The 26,718-nt window shown below is 31.9% G+C and overlaps 1 long non-coding RNA gene across 1 annotated transcript in view; it reads right to left on the bottom strand.

Annotated features, from left to right (window-relative positions):
* Positions 1 to 1,703: 1,703 nt before the first annotated feature.
* The window catches only part of LOC126264224 (uncharacterized), a 35,979-nt gene continuing 10,964 nt past the window's right edge, over positions 1,704 to 26,718 (bottom strand). Inside the window, exons 2-3 of the long non-coding RNA XR_007546988.1 lie at positions 15,435 to 15,499; positions 1,704 to 1,821 (exon numbers count right to left, since the gene is read on the bottom strand). This is a non-coding gene — a long non-coding RNA (uncharacterized LOC126264224). The remainder of the gene's footprint in view (positions 1,822 to 15,434; positions 15,500 to 26,718) is intronic.

Below are 26,718 nucleotides of genomic sequence, written 5' to 3'. Positions count from 1 at the left end.
TTCAACTATTCAGTGGAGGTACTTAAAAGTTATATGCAACATATTTTTTTAGGAAACACATTCAGTGATTACAGTACAAATTAAAATTTAAGGAAAAATTACTTCGGCACTAATCTAAAATTATAATTGCTATAAACAAACTTCATTCTCAGATGATAGATGAGTTGAAACCTAGATCCACACTATGGAAACATTTCCATTAAATGAAAGTACTTGCTATATACAGAGATAGAAATGTGGAACTCAAACGGGAACATTCCAGTCCTCAGCCTTTTTGGTAGAAGTTTTGAATACGGTTTCTTGGTAATGATGTTTTCTTCTTTATTGTGATTTTTTCTTGTACTTTTTTCGGATTTCTTGGATTTTTTTTCATATTTCATGGCCTCAGAGAAAATATTTGCCGATGTCGTCAGGTTGTGTCGTGGCTCATTTCATCTTCATTTATATGATGGTAATCAGCCTTTCCATGTGAACGTAACTCCTCGTGCCCAACGAATCGTCGAAATACTTTAAAAAAGATATATAAAATTAATATTAAATATTAATTTTATTATATATACCAATTTTATTTGTTTTTCATTTAATTTAAATAATTTAATTGTGTGTTTTAACATAAAATATGTCATTAATTATAAAAATCTTGAATACAGATGAAAATTATACTTACATTTAAATCCAATTCTTGGGCCACTAGAATCTCTACACCATTTGCCTTTTGCATCGTACTTTAAGATTTCAATCTTAATTTATTCTGAAAACAAATTAACTAGGTATTAATGTGTTGTTTTAAGGAGCGTCATATACATGAAAGTACTTATTCTTTGTTTAGTTGGGAATTCCTGTAAGTAAATTAATGAATTTAGACAAAAATATTCCCTAAAAATAACAGTTTGATACGATCTGTTTCATTTCTAGCATTACTATACACAAGTATTTCTTCCGATTATCATTTCCAATGAGGCAGGGACTCATTAATAAAAGCGAGAATATTTATCTAATAATTTTGAATTGAAGCGTAGGAGCAACTTCAGAGAGATGTGGTTCGTATGAAACAAAAGTTTGAACTGATTAAAGTTTGGTGGTAAACAAGTAAAGAAAACTTTTTGGTCTACCTGATTTTATGAACAAAATTGAAATTAGTTTATGACAACGAAATTCAAATGTCTACAAATGAATAACGAATTAATAAATAAAACATTGAAATTTGTTTATGGGAACGGAATCCAAATGTCTACAAATGAATAACGAATAGTTAATGTTATAAGCTCTTTAGAGAACAACTTAGGAAACTTAGTTTTTAATTTTTTTACATGTAGATAAAGTAGGAACATATTGTATAGAATTTCATAAGACACAATCAACCAATGATAATTGATAGTTTAAAGTGTAAACCTCAGTACTCATGCAAACACTATACTAACTCATCATTGGTCCAATTCACTCGAGGCAAGTTATGTTAGAATATCTAGACATCGTGTATAACGGTTGTGATGACAACGGAGAATAAAAACAACAGAAGAGCGTAGTTATAGAAACAGAGTTAAGTTGTAAGAGCAGAGTTAGTTGTATACAGCCCACCAATGTTGTAAAATAGTCAATAAGCGTTTTACTGAGTACCTTGCATTATCATTCCACGTCGCCTTGTAAGCAGGCATATTCTAACTATTAACCTTTGTATTTTGACCTTAATGGAAACAAATACTTCCAGTGCTTCCGTGTCCTTTCGGTGAGCACAGGGGTGCGTCGTCAGGATTTCGAGAACACCTCCATAGGCGTATCCCACTTTGTGGAAGACTTCTGCGTTTTGGAGGTGTGGGGTGGCTGGTCGGGAGGAAGGATTGGTGTTAGGGTTAGAAGTAGGAGTACTTCCAGGATTTACCGATGGTATCTGTAGCTTAGCAGATAGCTTAATGCATTACTTACTTTCATTCGTTGTAATTCACCCTCTAGTTCCGAGATTTTAATCTTAACGTCTAGTTTTCAGGTACCTCTTGGCTTATCTTTTTCGCGGACTCTACACATGGTTTATTGGTTTAGTAACCGAGGTTACCAGCCAAATTAACAACTCTTCTCTTTTGTCTGAATATGGCAACTCTTATAACTAAATTCAAACAGAAGGACGAACGTTATCTCTAACTCCATTTGGGGGTCTGATGTCGGTGTGGCGCTTTGCCGAATTTTGCTGTTGTTACTTTAGATAGTTATCTCTTTCGGAACTTCGAACGGAGTCGTGCTCAGGGTTTACCGCGCGGTTGACCTTTCTTTCTGCCAATAGAACCTGGATTTGAACCGCCTTTTCCTTTTCTTCATTCACGGTTTTTGTCTCTTAGTGTGAACTTCTTGTGGAACGGAACTGGCGATGTGCCGTCCGGTTCCAATAGGATTCGGAACCACTCGACCTTTTGCAGGCACACTTGCTGTTTTCGCATTTCATTATCGCTAATTCGGTTATTAAACTGTTTATAGTACGAAAACAAAAATTTAATTCAGTTGTTTCTTGGATTGGTAACCAAGGTTACCAGACAAGTAAACAAATTTTTTCATTTGTCTGAATTTGGTAACTAACTAAATTCAGACAAATGAGGAACACTAAATAAAAACAAAAATATCACTACAAACACTTTTGAAAACTGAGGTGTGAGTGTGATGAGAATAATAGTCGATGTTACAAGAAAACTAATCGTTTATTATATTATTACAAAGTGTGCACTCGGCTAGAAACGTCAAAGACTAAAAACTAAGAACTAAAAACCCTTCGTAGCATGACGCTTGCGTTAGGGCATCTATACAGAGGGGTTCCAAGTATCAATGTGCAATTTCATTCCTTAACAAACACTTTTCCGTAGTTGCTACTCAAATTTGGATAAATGACGATTGTTACCGCTGCCATTGGTAACGACAGAAAGGTCTCTTATTGTTAGCGACTTTTGTCAATTGTTCAAAGTGCACCAGGAAATATTGTTGATAGTAACAATTTTTGTTTGAGTTGTTCGTCCTTCCTCTGCCTGCATTTAGTTATAATAGTTACCATAATCGAAAGAGAAGAGTTGTTAACGCTAATCCCAAATCTTTATCCCAACCAGCCACTCCCACTCCTGCAAAGCCTTCCAGCTCCAAAACGCAGGAACTCGGTCACCCCCAAGGAGGTGATGTCGAAATTGTCTAACTACGATGCACCAGTTATGGTTCAGTATTCAAATTTATGTATATTGAATTGTATTAAAGTATTTTAGACCAAGTACAATAAGAATTAGAAGAGACTTCTCATAGAGAAGAAAATTTTAAATTGGTTTGGGAAAAAACAGCGCTAATGATTAGCCGTCTCAGATCTCAGTTTGGGTTAATATTTTTTGACAGCTCATTGACAATCTTGGCAACTGATCTTTGTGTAATTTCGTTTCGTTTGGTGTCCAATAATATAATGCTCTAAAGGCGAATTACTGAGAGAGGTTATTTCAATTTGCCAAAATATGCGGAAAGTAGGAAGGTCCTAATTATGTGATGTGAATTTATAAGTTTAACAAAATTGAAAAAAAGCAGCTAAAAAAGATGTTTAAGTTTTATTATTATCTTATCAAAGAAAATATATAAAATTTTGATATTTGTTAGGAATAGCAATGTCTAATTAACAATTCACACACTTTTGTCGATGCATATTCTTCAGACAACAAAAGTATGTTTTACTTTTGATTAATAAACATATCGCCTTCATTGCTGTTGAAATCTGAATATGTACAAAATATCATTTGATTTCAAAACTGATCTTGGACAATTATTTGGTAACTTCTTAAAATTTCGTCATTGAAAAGACAGAAACAACAAAAGAAATAAGTATTTACACTTCGTTAGCTGTTTGTTTGACTTTTTTGCCTTCAATGCAGACACAAATCTAATATTTTTGTTTATATTCAAAAAGTTAATTATAATTTTGTCCAGATTGATGTTTTCAATGAACTCAGAAGTCTTTATTTATCTAGTTATAGAGGTCCTTATGATATTCTTTCTACAGTATTGAATGAATTGTGGATTTTCATTAACAAAGCCTCTAACAATGAAACTTATGTTTTTAAAATCTACTTTATTTCCTAACGTACGTAAAAAATCATTTGTTATACCTATCTTAAAGGATGGAGATAGTTTACTTGTTGTTTTCCAAGATCCAAGATTGTCCAAAAAAATCATTTCCAAAATAATTATGCCATAGTTCCAAAATATTATAAATGAGAGTCTACATGAATTTTGCAAATATAAATCTTCTGCGACCAACCTTCTTATTTATAACCTCTCGACAGTTGGTGCTCTTGAAAATCATTTACAGGTTGATGCTGTTTATATAGACATTTAAAAGGCATTTGATAGAATCTGCCATGATTTATTGTTTGCTAAACTAAATGGGCTGGATTTGACAAGTAATTTTTCCACTGTAAATAATCATAACGATTGTAATGTAAAGTGATTAGTTTTTATAAAAAAATTAATCAACACCATATTCGCAAGTTATACTTTAGATAAAAGATATTAATGTAATGTGTTTGAAATTTAAAAATGAGTAATAGATTGGGCGGTAGTTTTTCTAGAAAAGTTGGTTCGGCTCAAGCTAAACTGAATTTGGGTAAATGTAAAAGAAAAGCTGGAGAATATCTTGATGCGTTTGCCCACACATTAAAGTAGCTTTTTACACAAATACTGCTGTAGGATCCCAGGTTTTGCGATGTTTTGTCGTATAAAATAACCTCTTTCCATAATCGGTATCGCGATTATAAGTACAGCAATTAGGCAGAACGAAATACTCTCACATTAGCTGTCAAAATTGCCAGAGTTGTCAAAACGTGCGGACTCCTTAGGAACTCGTTAGGAATATTTAAACAATTACAATAATGGCAACTTGATGCCATTATTGTGGAGATGTCGATTACTAGTTCTGAAAGTCACGGAAATCAAATTAGTTGCAGATCTATCGTCGACATAAAAAAACTGTCTGTGATTCTGATAGATAATTAACATGTGAAAAGAAATTGTTTTTGTTAACTTTGTTAACTTTATATTTCCATTAGAATAGATTGCTGCTAAGAGAAGTTCCAACTATTATAATTTTGTTTGAATATGTGATACGGACGACGTGAGGGATGAAATTGAAAACAGGATAACTGGATGTATATACACATAAATAAAATTTTAATTAATTAGTAATTACAAAACTAAACGAACATTTGGGAGTGGGTGTTGGACTGAGTGACATTTTACGAACTTTCAAGTTTCAATAGCAACGAAGGAATTTTGTGTGTCAAATAAAAGAAAATAATATTTATGTTGCTAAGATTACGATTCCTTGTGACATATGCCAGACGTTAAAATATAAACAAAACATCCAATGTCCAATTGAACCTTATTCGAAATATGTAATTTAGAAAAAAGTTGTCTTCTTTCAAGTAAATTTGATTTGTTTCTTCCATTTCTTCTTTTATTGATGATCCTTGGTCCTGGATTTGCATTTGAGGACTTTTATGACCTTACTTATTACAAGTGTATCACCCTTACTTACTTTGTTTCTTGTGGTTGGTATTGTTGACTGAGAATACTGTTGAGTCACTTTCAGGTTGTTTAACATCTTGTGATAGTTTTGATTTCACAGAAATTGAAGTTATCTTCATGCCGGAGCTTTCAATAGCAATAATCATTGGTTGATAGGAGGACTCTGGTAGACCGGAGAGTAGCAATGTAACTAGCCATTCATCGTCAACTGCGAAACCGATGTTTCTGAGCTTGTGAGCAGTACACATAATTTTGCTCACATATTTCTCTACGTTTTGACATACAGTAAGTGAAGTATTATAGAGATCACGCAGCAGCCCATCACAGCGTGTCAACAAAGAGTCTTCAAATACTTATGAAAACGTATCCCATACTTCTTTTGCAGTACTACTCTCTTGCATGTGCACGTAATTTATTTAGACAACTAGTAAATTTATCTTAGTTTTTGCCTTTGTGTCTCGTTTTGTGTCCACAATGACACATGTGGTGGGGTCTATGCAGTTTCACAACTCCTCTTGCTGTAGGTATGATTTTAGAGCAAATCGCCACGTTACGTAATTATCTCGGCCAGTTAACTTTTCAATTAATGCCAATTGATTGTTTGCTGACAATTTAAGAACCCTTATTCCAGATGTTACGAGAAAACACTTTTCAATTGTCGTATTGACGTTTTAGGTTAACTTCATTACTTTTCTCAGTAAGTAAACCATTCTTGGCTTCCCTGGGCTTTTCTGGCTCCATAACCTGTTAATTTTTCTTAAAAGAATTTTTTATTTCAGGAGAAAAACTGATATTTAAGAATTTAGTGTTAAAATTACAACTTAACTGTCTACAAACGCACAATTCAAATTACAATTTTTTCAGTTTATGTGTAGTTTCTACAGGTCATCGCATCAGTTACAATTGGATTCCCAAGAGGAGATGAAACATTATTTGTTTTATGTTGTGTTATAATTTCCTTTCTATGTAATAGCGTAAGCTACATTGCGCTGTAAATTAGATTTTTTTGAGAAGAATGCTTCAGGTAAACTACTTTGGGTTAACAAGACAGCATTAAATTAACTGAGGAATGCATATTATCGGAATTTGTAAGCTGGGTCATCTCCTTGATTAGTATTTATATGATCCCATTTTTCGCACTGAAATATCCTCTTTCTGTAATTCGCCAAAGAGTATTATAGGATCGGACACCAGACAAAACAAAATTACACAAAGATCAGTTGTCAAGATTGTCAGTGAGTTGTCAAAAAATACGAGCCGAAACTGAGACTGAGACGGCTGGCCATAAGCGCTACCAAATAATTTCATTCAATTAGAAACGTTAAATAATTACTTTAATAACAAGGTTATATAAATGTTTGTGATTTAAAGTACTGTAACCTGTATTCCATTTCTATCTACACAGTTCTGCCATACTAATTTAAGAGTTTATTTTCTATGGGAAGGCTCTTCTAATTCTTAGGGTACTTGGTCTAAAATACTTTAATACAATTCAATATACATAAATTTCAACACTGAACCATAAATGGTTCACAATTTCGACATCACCTCCTTGGGAGTGACCGAGTTCCAAGAAGTCTTCTGAGTTTTGGAGCTGGGAGACTTTGCAGGGGATGCAAGGGTGGCTAGTTGGGATAAAGATTTTGGATTAGCGTTAGGAGTAGGGGTACTATCAGAGTTTACCGATAGTATCCCTAGCTTAGACGACAAAGCTGTGTAAGCACTCTTTCACTCTCTGTATCTCACATTCTAGTTCCAAAATTTTATTCCTAAGGAAATCGGGTACCTCTGGAAACGTCAGCAGACTTTTGGGTTTTATTGAGTTTTTCACTTAGCTTTTCTTTTTTCCGGACCCTACACATGGTTTATTGGTTTAGTAACCGAGGTTACAAGCCAAATTAACAGCTCTTCTCTTTCGATTATGGTAACTATTATAACTAATTTCAGACAAAAGAAGGACGAACAACTCAAAAAAAATTGTAATTTTCAACAATATTCCCTGGTTGCTACCCACACTTTGAACAATTGACAAAAGTCGCTAACAATAAGAGACTTTTCTGTCGTTATCAATGGCAGAGGTAACGATCGTCATTTAACCAAGTTTCGGTAGCAACTACGGAAAAGTGTTGGTAGTGACATTTCCGTTTTTATTTAGTGACCCTATTAAAGTTCCTATTAAAAGACAAGAATCGTGAAATAAGAAAAGGAAAAGGAGGCTCAAATCCAGGTTCTATTGGCAGAAAGGAAGGCGGTACCACATCCAACGACACAACTAGTTATTGTAAAGCCCCAGTTTTGATCGGTTACATTAGAGTACATTAGAGTACCAATTAATTCTCTGTGTCGTGCGGGGTCTTTGAATGGTTTTAAATCTCTGTTAAATTTTGAGTGGCAGTCATACGGTGTTTTAATTGGATTGCAATCTACCATTCTGAATTTCTCTAAAATATATTTTTTTTGTTTTAGTGTTACTCCTTTCTTACTTTGATTAATTTCTATTCTAAAGAAAAACCTTGCAATCTATGATCTTCAATTTCTCAGCTAATTCTGTCTTAATTTCATTACCAGTTTATTTTCGACAGTTCTTTTGTACTCCTTAAATTTTTCAAAAACTTCTCTCTTTGACTTAAGGATAAAACCTGGCACCACCTATTATATTCGTCTATTAATGTAAGAAGATATCTTGATGCACCGCTGAATTTGACTCGCATTGGTCCGCAGATATCTGAATGGACAATATTCAGTAACTGCTTACTTCTTCCTTCTCTGTCAGTAAAGGGTTTCCTTGCTTGCTCACCTCGTTGACATTGTCACATCACATGGGTAATTTATCATTATCCAATTTATTACCTTGTACCAGTCGCTTTCTGTACAAATCCTGTACGCCTTTATAATGTAGGTACTCTAGTTGTTTATGCCACAGGACCATTTTGTTTGAATTTCTATGCATTATTCACTTCTAGACATTTGAATTTCGTTGTATATAAACATATTACAATATTTTTCATAAAATCAAGTAGCCCAAAAAGTTTTCTTTTTTTGTTTACCACAAACCTCTAATCAGTTCAGACTTTTATTTCATAAGAAACACATCTTTCTGAAGTTGTTCCTACGCTTCAATTCAAAATTAATAGTTAAATATTCTCTCTTTATTAATGAGGTTCTTCCTCATTGAGAATTGTAATTAGCAGAAATACTTATGTACAGTAGTGCTAGAAATGAAACCGATCGTACCAAACTGTTATTTTTAGGGAATAGTTTTGGCTAAATTCATTATTTATATTTACAGGAATTCCCAACTAAACACAAAATAAGGCTTCATAAAATAACACATTGATTTGTTTTCAGAATAAATTATGATTTTTTTTTATTGGAGCAAAGAGGGGGAAATCTACAAGACGTAGTGCCGGACTTTACCGACTAAAAACCCCTCTCCGGGCAATGATTCGAAGATCATGACCTAAGAATAGTTAACAATAAAGGTTTAGGAAAATAGAAGGGAAAACTAAAGAGGTACGTAACAATCGCTACATAGTAAAGAAAAGATGTTCAAAAGAGACGCAGAGGTCTAGACAGCCAAGAGACAAGGTCTCTTGTATCTGTCGGATTCACAGGGTTGGATATCATGCAAGCATGCAATCTCCGGATTAGAGTGTTGAAAGATAGATCTCCGGAGATTGAGGGCATGCTATTTTCTCTGAGGCTATGAAATATGAAAAAATATGCAAGAAATCCGAAAAAAGGTCAAGAAAAAGTCACAATAAAGGAGAAAACAGCAATACCAAGAAACCGTCTTCAAAAGTTCTATCAAAAAGGCTGAGGACAGGAATGTTCCCGTTGGAGTTCCACATATCTGTCTGTATATAAAGAAGGTACTTTCATTTTATGGAAAGTTTTCCATGGTATGGGCATACGTTTCAACTCATCTAACATCTGAGAATTAAGCATGTTTATAGTAATTATAATATTAGAATTGTGCCGTAGTAGTTTTTACTTATATTTTAATCTGTTATTTATGACGGAAAATGTGATTCATAAATAATTATATTGTGTATATCTGTATATTTTTCCACTGAATAATTGGATGTTGAAAAAATCGGCAATGTGTCGAAACCATTTTATAACACCAAACTAATATTAAAATATCGACATAAGTTAAACAAAGTAGTTTTATTTGTAAAGTTATGTTATATTTAAATATTTGGGAATCTCATTTATGGTCATCCACTGTAGGTTGAAATACAAGGATGAGATTGATTCGAAACAGTTTTACCATCAAAAATATTATAACAAATTGAAAAATCATCACGATATTCCTTTGCTCTGTCAATTTGCTGAGACAGTGGATTAAAACGAATTATAAGAAAAGATATAACTGAACCACAATTGGGTGTTATATTAATACAATGTAAGAATCAAATCAAATATGCTTGAGAGAAGACAACTTTTTTATAAATTACTACATAGTTCTGACATATGCCATAAAGAAACGTAATTTGACATGTTATTTTATTTTTTGACAAACAATTCGTTGCTATTGATACTTGTTTGCAAAATGTCACTCAATCACACACTCGTTTTATTTTTTAATTACAAATTAATTAAAATTTTATTTGTTTTCAATTCTATTCCTCACCTTATAGTAGTTGAAACTTCTCTTAGCAGCAATCTATTCTAATGGAAATATAAAATTAACAAAGTTAACAAAAACAATTTCGTTTCACATATTAATTACCTGTCGAAAATAAATGTCGACGAGAGATCTGCAACTGATTTGATTTCAGTGACTTGCAGGGCTCGTAATCTAAACCTTCAGACGGTAAGTTGCTATTTTTGTAACTGTTTAAATATTTCACCTTTTTAAATCAACAGTAAATTCACGTAGTTGATTCTTTCAGCTTGAATAAGTGAGCGACAGATTTCAACTATGCACTGAATTTTTCTCCTTCACCTTTAATTATCACCCTCAAACAACACTAATATACCAATCTTTCCATATTTGATAATTTTATGTCGTAAATTATTTAGATTCTTCATGTCTGGATGACAAGTTCAAATAATGTTAACACAATTTATAAACCAAATCATGAAATAGTGATTTCTATTTCACAATTTTCTGGGGAAATAAAGATTTGAAATCTTTGTTGGGTTGAAATTTATAATTAATAGATTAATCTGTTGCAGTTTTGTTAAAACTTTCATCTACTTTAGTGCATATATATTTTTAGTGTTTCCATATTTTCTTGGGAGTAGGTATGTTTTGACAAAACACTGACAACATCATCGAGAACTAAAGTTGTAGTATTTTCGTTCTGCTTATTCGGTTATCATATAATCGCGATACCGATCATGGAAAGAAGTTATTATATACAATCAAACATCGCGGAGCCTTGTATCCTATTAAGCAGTATTCTTCTAAAATATCTGTAATAAGGTATATCATAATTGAAATGAAAGTTTATGCTCTTATAGACATTCAAGAAGTGAGACACAATTTACTTGCTTTACCTATATGCTCCATACTTGCTTTAAAAATATGTTAAAATCGTGGTAGTAACTCTCCATATGCGTTGGGATGTAGATGGAGTTCTTAGGATGCTTTATTTAAATTTGCCATCTGTAAAAAGAAATAATTTTTGAGGGTATTGCAAAAATTATCTTCAAAAATTGATTGAATATATCATATTGTAGAAGAGATTGAAAAACACAGTGACCAAAGGTTTTTTTGAAAGTCGGAAAATTACGGAGCGATTTTTAATTAGGGATGACTCAATTTGATTATACGTCGATGTAGTGCACTGATTCAGTTAACCACAGGGGCGGTATATATAACACGATATTGTACACTAAATACTCTCTGTACTATGTAATATAGTATAACTTTGATTAACTTTTGATATATATACAAATCGGAATTCTTTTTTACAGTTTTTAAGACATCTTGGTGTTTTGATAATATATCATATGCCTAACTTTACTTAAATGAATTTTAATATGATTGGTAATATTTTGATTCAGCAAAATTAAAGCCCACGGGAATTTTTCATATGACTTGATTTTCGAGAATTTCATGACGAATTAACACTATTTGAAATCAGAGCTCTAAAATAGATATATTTTGTTATTAGTGTAACTGTTCCAATATGATTGAATAAATGCAACAAATTATGTAGCTAAGGGAAATCAAATTTAAAAAACAATACAACACTTATTGTAAATTAGCAACTGTTATTTACAATTGTTCCTACAACTTAATTTGAAATATTAACAATTTCAACATTCAAGAGATGCTGTGAAACTTGAGAACACTAGGTATCTCATCATTCAAAAACTCAACAACTACAAACACGCCATCAATTTATTTCAGATGTAATTCATAACACATAATTTCTTAAAAGAGTCAAATTTGATGATTAACATCAATGGATTGAATTTAAATGGAAAATGTGTAGGGTTTAACATAATGGTTAAGGCTTGAGTAATACCATATGGAATAAATAATGAAATTATTTACTAACAATTTCTTAAAACAGGAGAATAAGTTTTTGAGAACTCTGGTCCTGTACGTTTGTTTTGTAAACTAACTGACAACTGATATTTCAGTTATTTCATTTTGCTTGTTGGTCGATTTTATATTGGCGATACCAAATATAGAAAGATGATTCTAAATTGTCGAGATATTCTGAACACAGGATTCTATAATAATAATGGAGGAGCTATCCTTCTGTGACAGTTAACAGTGAAACATTCTTCTGATACAATTTAATTTACAATGCGAAAAAACATCTTATTATTGAAAATAAAGCTTACGCTATAACAGAGTCAAGAATTGAGACACAATTTTCTTAGAAAAGCATTTATTTGGAATACCGATCAGACATGTGTCAGATGATGATATTCTTCCAGGTAAATAGAAAGGAAGAAGAACTGCCTTCGTTGCTATTGAACCCAGATTATGTACAAAACTATTTTTTGGTAAATTTACCTTCATTTAGTTATTGCGAAGAGCACAAAAAACTTTTATTTATCTTCTAAAGGGTTCTTATCCCATCAAATAACATTCGCAAAGTTCAATTTATATTGTGCATCACAATCTTCAAGTTTTGATTCACCACCACGATTTGAACTTTATTTTAAAGCAAGTATGGAGCATGTAGGTAAAGTAAATTGTGTTTCACCTCTTGAATGTTTATAAAGATTTTTTAGAAAATTACTACTTAAAAGGATCCCAGGTTCCTGTAATCGCGATTATAAATCAGCAACTAAGGCCAAGTTGTCCAATTTGTCAGCTCTCAAGAAAACGTGGAGACACTTAAAATATATATGCACAAACGTAGATGAAAATTTCAACAAAATTACAAATGATAGAGCTATTAATTATAAATTTCATCTGAACAAAGTTTGCAAATCAGCAAATTGTAAAGTAGAAATCACTTTTTCATGATTTTGTTAATAAAATGTGCTGACATTATTTGAAGTTGTCATCTAGAGATGAGGAATCTAAATAAATTTTGACATAAAATTAGCAAATTTGGAAAGATTGGTATCTTAGTGTTATTTGAGGGTAATAATCCAACCAAACGTGATAGAAAAATTTCAGTACCTAGTTGAAATTTGCCGCTCACAAATTCTTGCTTAAAGAATCAACTAGGTGAATTATCTTTTGATTTAAAAAGGTGAAATATTTAAACATTTACAATAATAGCAACCTACTGTCTGAAGGTTTCGATTACGAGTCACTGAAATCAAATCAGTTGCAGATCTCCCGTCGACATTTATTTTGAATCAAAGAAATACTGTCTGTGATTCTGCAGATAATTAACATGTGAATAGAAATTGTTTTTGTTAACATTGTTAACTTTATACTTAAATGCCGATATATATTTTGTTGCTAAGAGAGGTGAGGGATGTCGTCTTTCAAGTAAATTTGATTTGATCTTACATTGTATTAATATTACATCAAGTTGTGGTTCAGTTATATTTTTTGGTATAATTCTATTCGTTTGAATCCAGAGTGTCAACAAATTAACAGAGCTAAGAAATATCGAGATGAGATGAGTTATACTAAATGGTAGAACTGTTCCGAATCAAATTCATCCTTATATTTCAACCCACACTAAATGACTATAAATGTGATTCCCAAATATTTATATATAATATAACTTTCCAAATAAAACTACTTTGTGTACCTTTAAGTTATGTGGTTAATTTAATATAAGTTTCGTTGTTAATAAATGGTTTCGACCCATTGTCGGTTTTTTTAACCTTCAGCTATTCAGTGGAGGTACTGAGTTATATGAAACATATTTTTTTAGGAAACACATTTAGTGATTACAGTACAGATTAAAATTTAAGGAGAAATTACTTCGGCACTAATCTAAAATTATAATTGCTATAAACAAGCTTCATTCTCAGATGATAGATGAGTTGAAACCTAGATCCACACTATGGAAACATTTCCATAAAATGAAAGTACTTGCTATATACAGAGATAGATATGTGGAACTCCAACGGAAACATTCCAGTCCTCAGTCTTTTTGGTAGAACTTTTGAAAACGGTTTCTTGGTAATGATGTTTTCTTCTTTATTGTGATTTTTTTTTGTACTTTTTTCGGATTTCTTGGATTTTTATTCATATTTCATAGCCTCAGAGAAAGTATTTGCCGATGTCGTCAGGTTTTGTCGTGGCTCATTTCATCTCAATTTAATTGTGTGTTTTAACATAAAATATGTCATTAATTATAAAAATCTTGAATACAGATGAAAATTATACTTACATTTAAATCCAATTCTTGGGCCACTAGAATCTTTACACCATTTGCATTTTGCATCGGACTTTAAGATTTCAAGCTTAATTTATTCTGAAAACAAATTAATTAGGTATTAATGTGTTGTTTTAAGGAGCGTCATATACATGAAAGTTCTTATTCTTTGTTTAGTTGGGATTCCTGTAAGTAAATTAATGAATTTAGACAAAAATATTACCTAAAAATAACAGTTTGATACGATCTGTTTCATTTCTAGCATTACTATACATAAGTATTTCTTCCGATTATCATTTCCAATGAGGCAGGGACTCATAAATAAAAGCGAGAATATTTAACTAATAATTTTGAATTGAAGCGTAGGAGCAACTTCAGAGAAATGTGGTTCGTATGAAATGTTTGAACTGATTAAAGTTTGGAGTTAAACAAGTAAAGAAATCTTTTTGGTCTACCTGATTTTATGAACAAAATTGAAATTAGTTTATGACAACGAAATTCAAATGTCTACAAATGAATAACGAATTAATAAATAAAATATTGAAATTTGTTTATGGGAACGGAATTCAAATGTCTACAAATGAATAACGAATAGTTAATTTTATAAGCTCTTTAGAGAACAACTTAGGAAACTTAGTTCTTAATTTTTTTACATGTAGATAAAATAGGAACATATTGTATAAAATTTCATAAGACACAATCAACCAATGATAATTGATAGTTTAAAGTGTAAACCTCAGTACTCATGCAAACACTATACTTACTCATCTTTGGTCCAATTCACTCGAGGCAAGTTATGTTAGAATATCTAGACATCGTGTATAACGGTTGTGATGACAACGGAGAATAAAAACAGTAGAAGAGCGTAGTTATAGAAACAAAGTTAAGTTGTAAGAGCAGAGTTAGTTGTATACAGCCCACCAATGTTGTAAGATAGTCAATAAGCGTTTTACTGAGTACCTTGCATTATCATTCCACGTCGCCTTGTAAGCAGGCATGTTCTAACTATTAACTTTTGTGTTTTGACCTTAATGGAAACAAATACTTCCAGTGCTTCCGTGTCCTTTCGGTGAGCACAGGGGTGCGTCGTCAGGATTTCGAGAACACCTCCATAGGCAGACAGCTTACTGCATTACTTACTTTCATTCGTTGTAATTCACCCTCTAGTTCCGAGATTTTAATCTTAACGTCTAGTTTTCGGGTACCTCTTGGCTTATCTTTTTCGTGGACTCTACACATGGTTTATTGGTTTAGTAACCGAGGTTACCAGCCAAATTAACAACTCTTCTCTTTTGTCTGAATATGGCAACTCTTATAACTAAATTCAAACAGAAGTACGAACGTTATGTCTAACTCCATTTGGGGGTCTGATGTCGGTGTGGCGCTTTCCTTTCCATCTTTCAAGGTTTTTGTCTCTTAGTAGGAACTTCTTGTAGAACGGAACTGGCGATGTGCCGTCCGGTTTCAATAGGATTCGGAACCACTCGATTTTTGCAGGCACACTTGCTGTTTTCCCATTTCATTATCGCTAATTCGGTTATTAAACTGTTTATAGTACGAAAACAAAAATTTAATTCAGTTGTTTCTTGAATTGGTAACCAAGGTTACCAGACAAGTAAACAAATTTTTCATTTGTCTGAATTTGGTAACTAACTAAATTCAGACAAAAAGGGACACTAAATAAAAACAAAAATATCACTACAAACACTTTTGGAAACTGAGGTGTGAGTGTGATGAGATTAAAAGTCGATGTTACAAGAACACTAAACGTTTATTATATTATTACTAAGTGTGCACTCGTCTAGAAACGTCAAAGACTAAAAACTAAGAACTAAAAACACTGCGTAGCATGACGCTTGCGTTAGGGCATCTATACAGAGGGGTTCCAAGTATCAATGTGCAATTTCATTCCTTAACAAACTCTTTTCCGTAGTTGCCACTCAAATTTGGATAAATAACGATTGTTACCGCTGCCATTGGTAACGACAGAAAGGTCTCTTATTGTTAGCGACTTTTGTCAATTGTTCAAAGTGCAACCAGGGAATATTGTTGATAGTAACAATTTTTGTTTGAGTTGTTCGTCCTTCCTCTGTCTGAATTTAGTTATAATAGATACCATAATCGAAAGAGGAGAGTTGTCAACGCTAATCCCAAATCTTTATCCCAACCAGCCACCCCCACTCCTGCAAAGTCTTCCAGCTCCAAAACTCAGGAACTCGGTCACCCCCAAGGAGGTGATGTCGAAATTGTCTAACTACAATGCACCAGTTATGGTTCAGTGTTCAAATTTATGTATATGGAATTGTATTAAAGTATTTTAGACCAAGTACACTAAGAATTGGAAGAGGCTTCTCATAGAGAAGAAACTTTTAAATTGGTTTGGGAGAAAACAGCGCTAATGATTAGCCGTCTCAGATCTCAGTTTCGGTTAATATTTTTTGACAGCTCATTGACAATCTTGGCAACTGATCTTTGTGTAATTTCGTTTCGTTTGGTGTCCAATAATATAATGCTCTTTGGCGAATTACTGAGAGAGGTTATTTCAATTTGCCAAAATATGCGGAAAGTAGGAAAGTCCTAATTATGTGATGTGAATTTATAAGTTTAACAATATTACATAGTTCTGACATATGCCATAAAGAAACGTAATTTGACATGTTATTTTATTTTTTGACAAACAATTCGTTGCTATTGAAACTTGAAAGTTTGTTAAATGTCACTCAGTCACACACCCACTCGTTTTATTTTGTAATTACAAATTAATTAAAATTTTATTTATGTGTTTATACATCAGGCTAGTTATCTTGTTTTCAATTCTATTCCTCACCTTATAATAGTTGAAACTTCTCTTAGCAGCAATCTATTCAGCAGCAATAAATGTCAAAGAGGGATCTGCAACTGATTTGATTTCAGTGACTCTCAGGGCTAGTAATCTAAACCTTCAGACAGTAAGTTGCTATTTTTGTAACTGTTTAAATATTTCACCTTTTTAGATAAACAGTAAATTCACGTAGTTGATTCTTTCAGCTTGAATAAGTGAGCGACAGATTTCAACTATGCACTGAATTTTTCTCCTTCACCTTTAGTTATCACCCTCAAACAACACTAATATACCAATCTTTCCATATTTGATAATTTTATGTCGCAAATTATTTAGATTTTTCATGTCTGGATGACAAGTTCAAATAATGTTATCACAATTTATAAACCAAATCATGAAATAGTAATTCACACTATTTCATAATTTTCTGGGAGCCTTGTATCCTATTAAGCAGTATTCTTCTAAAATATCTGTAATAAGGTATATCATCATTGAAATGAAAGTTTATGCTCTTATAGACATTCAAGAAGTGAGACACAATTTACTTGCTTTACCTGTATGCTCCATACTTGCTTCAAAAATATGTTAATATCGTGGTGGTAACTCTCCATATGCGTTGGGATGTAGATGGAGTTCTTAAGATACTTTATTTAAATTTGCAATCTGTAAAAAGAAATAATTTTTGAGGGTATTGCAAAAATTATCTTCAAAAATTGATTGAATAAATCATATTGTAGAAGAGAATGAAAAACACAGTGACCAAAGATTTTTTTGAAAGAAGGAAAATAACGGAGCGATTTTTAATTAGGGATGTCTCAATTTGATTATACGGCGTTGTAGTGCGTTGATTCAGTCAACCAAAGGGGCGGTATATATAACACGATATTTTACACTAAATACTCTCTGTACTCTGTAATATTGTATAACTTTGGTTAACTTTTGATATATATACAAATCGGGATACTTTTTTACAGTTTCTAAGACATTTTGGTGTTTTATTAATATACCTTATCTCCTAACTTTATTTAAGTGAACTTTAAATATAATTATTTAAATCAAAATATTTTTGATACAGCAAAATTAAAGCCCACGGGAAATTTTCATGTGGCTTGATTTCCGAGAGTTTCATGATTAATTAACACTATTTGAAATCAGGGCACTAAAATAGATATATTTCGTTATTAATGTAATTGTTACAATATTCCGCCTTGATTAACTGCAATAAATTATGTATCTATGGGAATCCAAATTTAAAAAACAATAGAACACTTGTAGCCTAGCAACTGTTATTTACAACTGTTCCCAAAACTTAATTTAAAATATTAACAATTTCAACATTCAAGAGATGCTGTGAAACTTTAGAACAGTAGGTGTCTCACCATTCAAAAAATCAACAACTACATACACGCCATTAATTTATTTCAGATGTAATTCATAAGGAATAACACATAATGTCTAAGGAAAGTCAAATTTAATGATTAACATCAGTGAATCAAATTTAAATGGAAAATGTGTGTGGTTTAAATTAATGGTTAAGGCTTGAATAATACTATATGGAATAAATAATGAAATTATTTATTAACAATTTCTTAAAACGAGAGAATAAGTTTTTGAGAACTCTGGTTCTGTACGTGTGTTTTGACAACTAACTGTCAACTGATGTTGGAGTTATTTCATTTTGCTTGTTGGCCGATTTTATAAAGGCCTTACCAAGTATACAAAGTTGTTATTATAAATTGTCGAGATGATTCTAAATAAATGATTCTGAACACAGGATCCTATAATAATAATCGAGGAGCTGTTTTCCTGTCACAGTTAACTGTGTAGCATTCTGCTGATATAATTTAATTTACAATGCGAAAAAATATCTTATTCTTGAAAATAAAGCTTACGCTATAACAGAGTCAAGAATTCCGATGCAATTTACTTGGAAAATCATTTATTTAGAATACCGATCAGACATGTAGTAGATGTTAAGATTCTGCATATAGCATATAGATAAACCAAGTAAATTGTGTGTCACCTCTTGAATGTTTATCTTTCTTTTCAGTTATGTTATACCTTATTGCACGGTAAAGTAGTTTTTTTAGAAAAATACCACTTAAAATGATCCCAGGTTCCTATAATCGCGATTATAAGATTAGCAACTAATTAGAATGAAAATACCCCAACATGTCCAAGTAGTCTAATTTGTCAGCAAGTTGTCAAAACGTGCGTAGCGGTTACGAGCTCTCAAGAAAACGTGGAGACACTTAAAATATATATGCACTAAAGTAGATGAAAATTTCATCAAAATTACAAATGAGCTATTAATTATAAATTTCAACTCAACAAAGATTGCAAATTTTTACACAGAAAATTGTGATTTGATTTTGTTTATAAATTGTGTTGTCATTATTTGAACTTGTCATCTAGACATGAGGGATCTAAATAAATTTTGACATAAAATTAGCAAAATTAGAAAGATTGGTATCTTAGTGTTGTTTGAGGGTGATAATCCAACCAAACGTGAAAGAGAGAAATTCAGTACCTAGTTGAAATTTGCCGCTCACTAATTCTTGCTTAAAGAATCAACTACGTGAATTATTTTTTGATTTAAAAAGGTGACATATTTAAACAGTTACAATAATAGGAAGGTTCCGATTACGAGTCACTGAAATCAAATCAGTTGTAGAAGTCTCGACGACATTTATTTTCCATCAAAGGAATACTGCCTGTGAATCTGACAGATAATTAACATGTGAATAAAAATTGTTTTCATTAACTTTATACTTAAATGCAGAAATATATTTTGCTACTAAGAGAGGTGGGGGATGAAATTGAAAACAAGTAACTTGCCTGATGTATATACACATAAATAAAATTTTAATTAATTAGTACAAAATTAAACGAACATTTTGGAGTGAGTGTTGTATTGAGTGACATTTTGCAATCTTTCCTGTTTCAGTTGCAACGAAGGGAGATATGTTAGTCAAATAAGAGAAAATAACATTTATGTTGCTAAGATTACGTCACCTTATGATGTATGTCAGCCTGTCCAATTATAGGCAAGAGTTATGGTTAATTCAATTAAACCTAATTCAAAATATGTGGTTTGGAAACACGTTGTCTTCTTTCAAGTAAATTTGATTTGATCTTATATTGTATTAATATTACATCAAATTGTGGTTCAGTTATATTTTTTGTTATAATTCTATTTGTTTGAATCCACAGTGTCAACAAACTGACAGGGCAAAGAAATGTCGAGATGAGTTATAATAACTTTAATGATAGAACTGTTCCAAATTAATTTCATCCTTATATTTCTACTTACACAAAATGACTATAAATGTGGTTCCCAAATATTTAAATATAATATAACTTTCCAAATAAAACTACTTTGTTTAAGTTTTGTGGTTAATTTAATTAATTTTAAACTCCTATTAGTTAGTGGAAAGAAGTACTTAAAAGATATATACGACATAATTTTTTAGAAAACACATTTACTGATTACAGTACGGATTAAATTTTAAGGCAGAATTACTTCGGCACTATTCTAAAATTATAATTAGAATAAACAAGCTTAATTCTCAGATGTAGGATGAGTTATAACGTAGGTCCATACTATCGAAACATGGGACTCGAGATGGCGATATGTGGGACAAGAATTGAACTTCTGTCCAAAGAAAATTTCGACACGAGGCGGATTCAGGTAGAGGCGTTACTTACCAAAATCGATACCTGGGATTTCGTTAATGGTGAAGTATCAAAGCCAGTTATATGTCAGGGTGACACAAAAAGTGAATCAGCGCTTAAAACGTGGATGTAAATAAGATAAAAAGGTAAATGCGGACATGATCCTATGCATAAGCCCATCGGACCTCAAGAGTATCAAAGGATGCGAGATTTCCAAAGATGTATGGCTTAAATTGGACTAAATCCATGCTTCAAATGGACCGGCACTATTGAAACAATTATTTTATATATTTTATATATATTATTTATTTAAGTATAAATAAAATTGGATAACGATAAATTACCCACGTGGTGTGACATATATCAACGAGGTAAACAAGCAAGGACAAACTTTACTGCCAGAGAATTAAGAATTAAGCAGTTGCTGAATATTGTTCATTCAGACATCTGCGGACCAATGCGAGTTAGAACCAATGGTGGATCAAGATATCTTCTAACATTTAGGTGTATTTTCTCATGTCAAAAGGAGAATTTCTTGAAAAATTTAAGGAGTACAAACGAACTGTCGAAAATCAAACTGGTAATGAAATTAAGAGAGAATTGGCTGAGAAATTGGAGATCAGAAAATGCTAAGTTTTTTTTGGAATAGAAATTAACCAAAGCAAGAAAGGAGTAACACTGCTGCTGCTGTTTTCGCATTTCATGACCGCTAATTCAGTTATTAAATTGTTTATAGTACGGAAACCAAAACTTAATTCGGTTGTTTCTTGAATTGGAAACCAAGGTTACCAACCAAGTAAACAATTTTTTTTATTTGTCTGAATTTAGTAACTAACTAAATTCAGACAAAAGATGGACAGGTTTCAGTAGTTGCTACCCAAACTTGGATAAATGACGATTGTTACCGCTGCCATTGGTAACAACAGAAAAGTCTTTTATTGTTAGCAACTTTTGTCAATTGTTCAAAGTGTGGTTAGCAACCAGGGAATATTGTTGATAGTAACAATTTTGGTGTGAGTTGATTGTCATTCTTCTGTTTGAATTTAGTTATAATAGTTACCATATTCGAAAGAGAAGAGTTGTTAATTTGGCTGGTAACATCGGTTACTAAATCAATAAACTATGTGTAGTGTCCGGAAAAGAGACAAGCTAAGTGAAAAACTCAATAAAACCCAAAAGTCTGCCGACCTTTCCAGAGGTACCCGATTTTCTTAGTGTTCAAATTTATGTATATTGAATTGTATTAAAGCATTGCATATTCTTCAGACAACAAAAGTATGTTTTACTTTTGATTAATAAACATATCTCCTTCATTGCTGTTGGAACCTGAATATGTACAAAATGTAATTTTATTTCAAAACTGAACTTGAACAATTATTTGGTAACTTACAATTTCGTCGTTGAAAAGACGAAAACTACAAAAGAAATAAGTATTTACTTTTTACACGTGAGCCGTTTGTTTAATTTTTTAGCTTTCAATGCAAACACAAATTTAAGCAATATCGTTTTGTCATGAAAATATTTTTGTTTATATTCAAAAAATAAAAATAATTTTTTCCAGATTGATGTTTTTAATGAACTCAGAAGTCAGATTTATCTAGTAATAGAGGTCCTTATGATATTCCTTCTGCAGTATTGAATGAATTGTGGATTATAATTAACAAAGCCTCTAACCATGAAATTTAACTTGTTTTTAAAATGTGCTTTATTTCCTAATGCACAGAAAAATTCATTTATTATACGTACCTTAAAGAATGGAGATAGTTTACTTGTAACAAATTTAGGCCTGTATGAAAAATGTTTTGTATTCCATAATTGTCCAAAAAAATTCATTTCCAAAATTATTATGCCATAGTTCCAAAATATTATAAATGAGAGTCAACACGGATTTTGTAAATGTAAATCTTCTGCGACCAACCTTCTTATTTATAACAATTCGACAGTTATTATTTACAGGTTGATGTTGTTTATATAGACTTTTAAAAGGCATTTGATAGAATCTGCCATGAATTATTGTTTGCTTAACAAACTGGGCTGGAGTTGTCAAGTAAGTTTTCCACTGTAGATAATCATAACGATTGTAATATAAAGTGATTAGTTTTTTAAAAAAAATAAATCAACACTATTTTCGAAAGTTACACTTTAGGTAAAAGGTTTTAATGTAATATGTTTGAAATTTAGAAATGTGTAACAGATTAGGCGGTAGTTTATCTAGAAAAGTTGGTTTGGCTCAAACTAAAATGAATTTGCGTAAATGTAAAAGAAAAGCTGGTGAATATTCTGGTGCTGAAAGAGTTCAAACACAGAGGTTCAAGAATACATATACAATAAATTCCAGCTTAAAGTATGCGTTATTGTTGGAGAAGAAATTATGAATGAAATATTTAATCTTTCCATTTCTCTGTTAACATCATTTATTACTGACTAGTAATTAATAAGTCAACTTAGTTGTCACACCCTTCCAAATTCTGTCAATGTCAAAACTTTTCGGGTTATACATCAAACTCTCTAATACCCTCAAAAATTATTTCTTTTTACAAATTGCAAATTTAAATAAAGCATCCTAAGAACTCCATTTACAATTCAACGCATATGGAGAGTTACTACCACGATTTTAACACATTTTTAAAGCAAGTATGGAACATATAAGTAAAACAAGTAATCGTGTCTCACTTCTTGAATGTCTATAATTTCGTAAGCGTTCCTTTTAATTATGTTGCCCTTGTTGCACTATAAAGTAGATATTTAGAAAAATACTGGTTAATAGGATCCCAGGCTCTGCGATGCTTTGTCGTATAAAATAACCAGAACGAAAATATTCCAACATTAGTTGACTAAGTTGTCAGAGAGTTGTCAAAACGTGCGTACTCGTTAGGAACACTCAAGAAAACGTGGAGACACTAAAAATATATATGTAACAAACCAACAAAAAATGCTATTACTTATAAATTTCTACTGTAAAAAGATTGCAAATCTTTACGCAGAAAATTGTAGAATAGAAATCAATATTTCATGATTTGGTTTAAAAGTTGTATTGACATTATTTGAACTTGTCATCCAAACATGAGGAATCTAAATAAATTTCGTCATAAAATTAGCAAATATGGAAACATTGGTATCTCAGTGTGGTGGGAGAGTGATAACCCAACCAAAAGTGAAAGAGAAAAATTCAGTGCACCGTTGAAAATTATGGCTCACTAATTAAAGAATCAACCACGTTAATGGCAAGTTTTTGTCTGAAAATTTCGATTACGAGTCCTGAAAAATCACGGAAATCACGAACTTTCAAGTTTCAGTAGCAACGAAGGAAATTTGTTTAACAAATAAAAGAAAATAACATTTATGTTGCTAAGATTACGTTTTCTTGTGACATGTGCCAGACGTTACAATATAAACAAAACGTCCAATGTCCAAATAAACCATATTCGAAATATGTAATTTAGAAAAATGTTGTCTTCTTTCAAGTAAATTTGATTTCAGTAAGAAGAAATGCTAGTTGTGTCTATGTTGATGATAGCCTGTTATTCTCAACTGATGAATCAGAACTAAATTAATTTAAAAGAGAACTGAAAAACACATTTGAAATTAAAATAATGGAAACCCCAAGTAATTATTTGGGAATGCAAATAGAAAGTTTTAGTATTTATGTGGAACAAATTTTAAACAGATTTGAAAAGACTAATGCTAATCCTAATACTATTCCAGTCGACCCTCACATAACACAGCCTGTTCCGTCAAATTTTACTTGGCTACCACCGCAAATAATCTGCCTTAGAGACAATAAATCTGTTGCCAGTTTAGGAACATATAATAATATCGTAAAAAGCACCTTTTTGTTTTGACCTTCATCGTCATGGTCTAACCTCACTTGTACTGAGCATTCTTACGTCTTGTCATGTGTGACGATGCACCAGAAGCCACTTGCCATGGGTCATTTTGGCTGGATGTTGCCTCAAACACAACAGCATATGATAAACTACTTGCTTTTTGTTGAACATTCTTGGTCCTGGATTTGCATTTGAGGACTTTTATGACCTTACTTATTACAAGTGTAGCACCCTTACTTACTTTGTTTCTTGTGGTTGTTCTTGTTGACTGGGAAACCGAACAACACACACAAAAATTGAAGTTATCTTCATGCCGGAGCTTTCAATAGTAATAATCATTGGTTGATAGGATTCTGGTAGACCGGAGAGTTGCACTGTAAATAGCCATTCATCGTCAACTTCGAAACCAATGTTTCTGAGCTTGTGAGCGGTACACATTATTTTGCTCACATATTTCTCTACGTTTTAACATGCAGTAAGTGAAGTATTACAGAGATCATGCAGCAGCCCATCACAGCGTGTCAACCAAGAGTTATCAAATACTTATGAAAACGTATCCTATACTTCTTTTGCAGTACTACTCTCTTGTATGTGCACGTAATTTATTTAGTCAACTGGTAAATTTATCCTAGTTTTTGCCTTTGTGACTCATTTTGTGTCCACAATGACACATGTGGGGAGGTTTATGCAGTCCACAACTTCTCTTGCTGTAGATGTGTTTTTACAGCAAATCGCCAGGTTACGTAATTATCTCGGCCGGTTAACTTTTCAATTAATGCCAATTGATTGTTTGCTGACAATTTAAGAACTCTTATTCCAGATGTTACGAGAAATCACCTTTCAATTGTCGTATTGACGTTTTAGGTTAACTTTATTACTTTTCTCAGTAAATAAGCCTTTCTGGGCTTAAAAGAATTTATTATTTCTGAAGAAAAATTTATATTTAAGAATTTAGTGTTAAAATTACAACTTAACTGTCCACAGGCGCACAATTCAAATTACAATTTTAACAGTTTATGTGTAGTTTCAGTGCACTCCTACCAGGTCATCGCATCAGTTATAATTGGCTTCCCAAGAGGAGATGAAACATTATTTGTTTTAAGTAGTGTCAAAATTTTTCATTCTTTATAATAGTGTAAGCTACATTGTGCTGTAAATTAGATTTTTTTAGAAGAATGCTTCAAGTAAACTAATTAGGGTTAACAAGACAGCATTAAGTTAACTAAGGAAAGCATATTATCATATTTTGTACGCTGGGTCAGCTCCTGGAGTAATATTTATACGATCCACATTCCGCACATTTTGGCAGATTGAAATAACCTCTTTCCGTAATTCGCCAAAAAGCATTATAGGATCGGATACAGAACAAAATAAAATTACACAAAGATCAGTTGTCAAGATTGTCAATGAGTTGTCAAAGAATACGAACCGTATTCCATATCAGTCTTCACAATTTTGCCAAACTAATTTAAGTGTTTCTTTTCTATGAAAACTTTTTTCTAAATGTTAGTGTATTTATCTTTTTGCTTTAATTCAATTCAATATACATAAATTTGAACACTGAACAATTTCTAACATTATCTCAGTCATCTAAATCTTATCAATATTAAAATTTGCCCTAATATATATTATTTATTTCCTTGAAAATTATTACTTTTTACCAGTGTGCTTTTATATTCGGATTCAAACTCAGATAAATCAAATGTATATGAAAAAATACATTGAAAATTTATAGTCAAATTATTTTATTATCATTAACCATTAGTGACAATAAAGTATGTATCTAAGGACATTTATATAAAATTTAAAAAACAAAAGAAAACTTACTGCATTGTCCCGGATGTGAATCGGTACGGTCTCAGTCGGGGATCGTCGTGTCGGTACGGATATTCGAACCGGCACGACTTTGGGCGCCGTGTTTGAAGGATATAACTGTACATATTATATATATATATATCAGTTACTAAATCAATAAACTATGTGTAATTTGAGGAGAAATGACAAACCAAGTGAAAAACTCAATAAAACCCAAATGTCTGCCGGCGCTTCAAGAGGTACCCGAAAACTATGCCTTAGGAATAAAATATCTGCTGTCTGCTAA

The sequence above is a fragment of the Aethina tumida genome, chromosome 1 (genome assembly GCF_024364675.1).
Source record: "Aethina tumida isolate Nest 87 chromosome 1, icAetTumi1.1, whole genome shotgun sequence".
NCBI classification, from domain to species: Eukaryota; Metazoa; Arthropoda; class Insecta; order Coleoptera; family Nitidulidae; genus Aethina; species Aethina tumida.
Note: the sequence above shows the minus strand (reverse complement) of the source record. Positions and strands in the feature narration are given on the sequence as shown.